This window comes from Lepidochelys kempii, chromosome 3 (genome assembly GCF_965140265.1).
Source record: "Lepidochelys kempii isolate rLepKem1 chromosome 3, rLepKem1.hap2, whole genome shotgun sequence".
NCBI lineage: Eukaryota > Metazoa > Chordata > Testudines > Cheloniidae > Lepidochelys > Lepidochelys kempii.
In genome coordinates, this window is record NC_133258.1 from 198,448,306 (window position 1) to 198,454,331 (window position 6,026).

Sequence of the window (6,026 nt, forward strand, 5' to 3'; positions counted from 1 at the left end):
CTGTCTCCCAAGATTTGTGAGAGTGTTGGGTCATCCTTCAAGATAGGTTGTAGATCCTTGATAATCCATTGGAAGGGTTTTAGTTGGGGGCTGAAGGTGACGGCTAGTGGCGTTCTGTTATTTTCTTTGTTAGGCCTATCCTGTCGTAGGTGACTTCTGGGAACTCTTCTGGCTTTATCAATCTGTTTCTTCACTTCCGCAGGTGGGTATTGTAGTTGTAAGAATGCTTGTTAGAGATCTTGTAGGTGTTTGTCTCTGTCTGAGGGGTTGGAGCAAATGCGGTTGTATCGCAGAGCTTGGCTGTAGACAATGGATCGTGTGGTGTGGTCAGGGTGAAAGCTGGAGGCATGTAGGTAGGAATAGCGGTCAGTAGGTTTCCAGTATAGGGTGGTGTTTATGTGACCATTGTTTATTAGCACTGTAGTGTCCAGGAAGTGGATCTCTTGTGTGGACTGGACCAGGCTGAGGTTGATGGTGGGATGGAAATTGTTGAAATCATGGTGGAATTGCTCAAGGGCTTCTTTTCCATGGGTCCAGATGATGAAGATGTCATCAACATAGCGCAAGTAGAGTAGGGGCGTTAGGGGACGAGAGCTGAGGAAGCGTTGTTCTAAGTCAGCCCTAAAAATGTTGGCATACTGTGGGGCCATGCGTGTACCCATAGCAGTGCCACTGATTTGAAGGTATACATTGTCCCCAAATGTAAAATAGTTATGGGTAAGGACAAAGTCAAAATTCAGCCATCAGGTTAGCCGTGACATTATCGGGGATAGTGTTCTTGATGGCTTGTAGTCCATCTTCGTATGGAATGTTGGTGTAGGGGGCTTCTACATCCATAGTGGCCAGGATGGTGTTATCAGGAAGATCACCGATGGATTGTAGTTTCCTCAGGAAGTCAGTGGTATCTCGAAGGTAGCTGGGAGTCCTGGTAGCGTAGGGCCTGAGGAGGGAGTCTACATAGCCAGACAATCCTGCTTTCAGAGTGCCAATGCCTGAGATGATGGGGTGCCCAGGATTTCCAGGTTTATGGATCTTGGGTTGTAGATAGAATATCCCAGGTCGGGGTTCCAGGGGTGTGTCTGTGCGGATTTGATCTTGTGCTTTTTCAGGGAGTTTCTTGAGCAAATGCTGTAGTTTCTTTTGGTAACTCTCAGTGGGATCAGAGGGTAATGACTTGTAGAAAGTGGTGTTGGAGAGCTGCCGAGCAGCCTCTTGTTCATATTCTGACCTATTCATGATGACAACAGCACTCCTTTGTCAGACTTTTTGATTATGATGTCAGAGTTGTTTCTGAGGCTGTGGATGGCATTGTGTTCTGCATGGCTGAGGGTGTGGGGCAAGTGATGCTGCTTTTCCACAATTTCAGCCCGTGCATGTCGGCGGAAGCACTCTATGTAGAAGTCCAGTCTGCTGTCTCGCCCTTCAGGAGGAGTCCACCTAGAATCCTTCTTTTTGTAGTGTTGGTAGGGAGGTCTCTGTGGATTAGTATGTTGGTCAGAGGTGTGTTGGAAATATTCCTTGAGTCAGAGATGTCGAAAATAGGATTCTAGGTCACCACAGAACTGTATCATGTTTGTGGCGGTGGAGGGGCAGAAGGAGAGGCCCTGAGATAGGACAGCTGCTTCTGCTGGGCTAAGAATATAGTTGGATAGGTTAACAATATTGCTGGGTGGATTGAGGGAACCATTGCTGTGGCCCCTTGTGGCATGTAGTAGTTTAGAAAGTTTAGTGTCCTTTTTCTTTTGTAGAGAAGCAAAGTGTGTGTTGTAAATGGCTTGTCTAGTTTTAGTAAAGTCCAGCCATGAGGAAGTTTGTGTGGAAGGTTGCTTTTTTATGAGAGTATCCATTTTTGAGAGCTCATACATTGTAAGGAGAGTGATCACTTTACATAAGCTATTACCAGCAGGAGAGAGAAAACCTTTTGTCGTGATAATCACCCATTTTTTCATGGTTTGTTTGTATAAAAACGTCTTCTGTATTTTCCACAGTATTCATCCGATGAAGTGAGCTGTAGCTCACGAAAGCTTATGCTCAAATAAACTGGTTAGTCTCTAAGGTGCCACAAGTACTCCTTTTCTTTTTGAAATACAATGAGAATGTATTTGCATACTGTGTGAACAGACCCATCAAGCTAACAAGGGAGAGAGACAAACCTCACACTATCACAGCCAGGGAGAAGATTGACAATCATATGTCTAATTTTTATTCAATTGTACTGAAGGAGTCAAGAACTAAAAAATTTGCATTTTAGCAGACAACTACTCCAGCAGGGAAGAAGTAGCATGCCACTTCCTTCAAAACAGTCTGCATTGTTGCCTACCTCACAAGCTACGAACACATTTTTATCTGGAAGTATCCTTCAGAAGAAATCCATTTCAAAGGGTCATTGGCTATAAAATAGAGGGGCCAAGAAACCGCTAGTTATCTTTCACCTCAGAAGATGAAGGTACCAGCCTTTTGACTTTGGAGGATAGACGCTGAATCAGGAGTTTGGTCAGCTATCTTGATGGAAATGTGATGAGGATTTTACCTTGAACCAAGTCTCGCTTGTTAAGTTTAGTTACCAGAATACACTTTATTTCTCTTGCAACCATTTCTGAGTGTAATCCTTATACTTGTACTCACATAATCGCTCTCTTTATAATTAAACTTTTTTATTTTTAATCGAAACCAATCCAGTACTATGTTTGAACTGGTTGGTAGCCCTAGTTAAAGCAACAAACTGTTGAATATTGACTTTTTGAAGGAAAAAAGACCCTTGACAGTCCTCTGATAGTTCCAGGACAGGGCTGAACATTTCAGAACACGTTTTTGGGGAAATCCCTTACCAGTTGTTAACCAAGTCTGGTGGAGACTAGTGGAAGTCTGTGCTATTGTAGGCAGGCTCCAGGTTCCAAACTGTTAGCCCAGGGCTGCTCAATATGTAGACATAGTAGATGCTTGTTGTTGACTGTGGGCATTCCAGGCAGAGAGCTATAGTAGCAATGCATTGTGAGGCACTCTGGCTTATAGGGTAAGAGGTAACAGTCTTCACTAGTCTGGATTGCACCCCAGACTCTGACAGTTTCCCAAGGGCTTGACCTTGTATTTCCTGTACACCATGAACTCCCCCAACTTTAAAAGTGAATTCCGGATGCACAAGGAATGTGAGGTCATATGCTTAAGTTAAATTAAGTATTGTTTATTAAGTTTTTAAATATACAAGGAAACAGCAGGACCAATCTCCTGCCAACCAACTCGCAAGGATCCTGTGCAGCACCTTACTCTTCCCTACACCTGTAGCTCCCAGCCTACTCCCAAGTTAGGTGCTCTATCTGTATTCTCTCGTCCGTGCATTAGGGAGGGAAACAAATCTGCAGTTTCTCTGTCCAGCAATGCCCATTTTTCCTATTACCAGTGGCACATTCTTCTTCTCTGCAAAGGAAAGAGAGAGGAAGTTTCTAATGTTTCAGTTCTCTCCTACCCAAGTGCTGATTTAGTGGTAGAGGAACCAGGCACAGCAGCAGCTCTCCTAATTAACATTTCCACACAACATTACTCTTGATTCTCGCTAGTCCCTTCACACCAAACCAGTCATAACCAGTAGTCGCAGTGCTTGAGAAGAAACTCAAAAGCAAAAATTTAGAAAAAATAAATATACAGTACATGCAATTAATGAAAAATCTACATTTGGGAAAACGTGTTCCTTTCAGTCTGAGCGCATTGTTAATTAGAAGACAAAGAGAAACCCAAGACTTTAGAAAATAGGATGGTTTTTCAATTCTATTTGAAGGTTTCTTTATATGCAGGGTAGACAAACAGTTATGACTTCATTGATTATGTTGTACCATTCTGTCAAACTCCACCTACGGGATTATTTTATTACAACAGGCACAATGGAACAGGGTACGTCTACAATAATAACTTAAGGCAACCCATATTAGGAGCAATTACTGCAGTGGTGCATGTCCACACTACCCTCCTGGGGAGGTGCAAGTCCTCACCAAGAGTGCTTCGGCTGACCTAAAAGCAGCATGGGGGAACTGAGAGCCCCATCTCTCAGCTCCGTTGGCAGATCTCTGCCAGGAGCTCAGCTGCCCACAGGCTCCCGGGGCTTCTTGCCTCTCTGTTCCCTGCCAGATGGTGGTGGAGGGATGCCACCTAGGGCTTCTTGTCCCTGGGGAGTGGGGTCCAGCTGTCCCGGCTTTTCAGCCTCCCGCTCCCCACTTCCCTGAAGCTGTGACATTGATGAGAGCGCTAACAGCCACTATAAGTAACACAATGTTTACACAGACACTGTCACCCTAAATCCCTATGTCTCCCGTGGAGGTGCTTATTATGTCATAGTAGGGGACTTACATGGGCAGGACAAGGCTGTAATGTAGACACTGACAGAATTAGGTCGACGTAAGCTGCCTTACAACAACCTAACTGTGTAGCGTAGAACAGGACTGAGTTAGGCAGTGCTGACAGCATGATGTCCAACTTTTGCAATGCAGTCTAAGGCTGAGAAACTAAATATAAAAAGCCTGAAATTAGGTCAGCCACACTGTGTAAAAATATTTGGGATTACTGCTAATCCTGTTCACATGTACTATCCTGTACCTGTAATATAGCAAAGATGTTGCTGTAAAAAATGCAATGAAATAGAAAATGCCGGTGCACTTTAGCATTTGTTGTCAGATTACTTTGGTTTGCTATTGTTTCTTGCAATATGACCAGAAAGGACAAAATCCAGCTTTGTGTTATCAGGAAGAAACAAGGATTTTATTACCTATAAAAAGCACCTAGTTCATGCTCTTTGTCTTCCATTTTCTATTACCAGAAAGCCTATTTGGTGCTATTCAGAAACTTGAGAAAGATCTTTATGCTTTTTGACAAGTGGCTACCGCATATGCAGAATTTAATCAGATTCCTTGGCGGTCAAATACTACCCAGAAAAATGCTTATTAACTCACAAACAAGATGTTCCCCCTTCCTGATGTCAGTGATATTACTCAGCCAAGGAGAGAGAAGTTTCTATCTATGAGAGAGAGAGAGAGAGAGAGAGAGAGAAACACAAGAGACTTCTTGTCTTCCAGCCCTCACTTTAGGATTCATATCATGAAACTAGACCCGCCACAAAACTAATTTAGTGTTGGTGAATACTTATTCCACTGTTACTAACTAAAGAGCGAGTGTACTCCACTTACGGACTAGTATGTTTTCTACATAGGTTCCACCACATTGACTAACAGAATGTTGCATAAGCTCCCTAGGCTGAATAACCCTGTTGTCAGGCTACCACCTTGGTACTGTCCTTGCCCTTGATGTGATGTTTGGGGTATCTTGAACATTACTGTAGGTGATGTATCTTTCCCTCATCTTTTCTTTAAAGCACTAGAATGCAAGTCAGTATGGAGACAAATAGCATTGCCATGCCTCATTGATGTAGTGTTGCTCAAATAATTAAGTAAAGAATTAGGCTCCAATGATTGCATTTCCTGGGTCCTTTCACTCAATGCACACCATGGATCACTGTTGCTAGAAAATAATGATTCACAGAAACTGTTTAGTTGTACATACTTTGAAGAAAGATACTTAGCTGAGCTCTTCAGCAAGGTATTTTCTCTCACAAGTATGGTTTCCTTCACTTCTCTTTACATGCAGGTCAAACATGAGAATTTCAACACTTGATGGCCAAGTGTTTTTACCCATATTTTGAGGCCTCCCCCCCCCCCCCCAAAATATCTTCAGACTACTTACATATTAAATTGGATCTGTGTATTTGCAGATGTTTTTTCCCTATTAGTTCAGTTGAAATTCCTGTTCACTGCCCCAGGCAGATGCTCTTTAATATCATATCATTACTCCCAGAGTACATAAATACTAACAAAAAGTTACCCCCTTTGGAGCAATCTTTAGCACCGAAATGGTGAAGACAGACATTACATCTGCAAACGATCAGTTACCAAAAAAGAAGTTTCAACCGTCTATTAATCTTCCTATAGAAATTTTAATGGATACTATGTTGTTCTCTTACTAATATGCACTGAACAAAATATAAA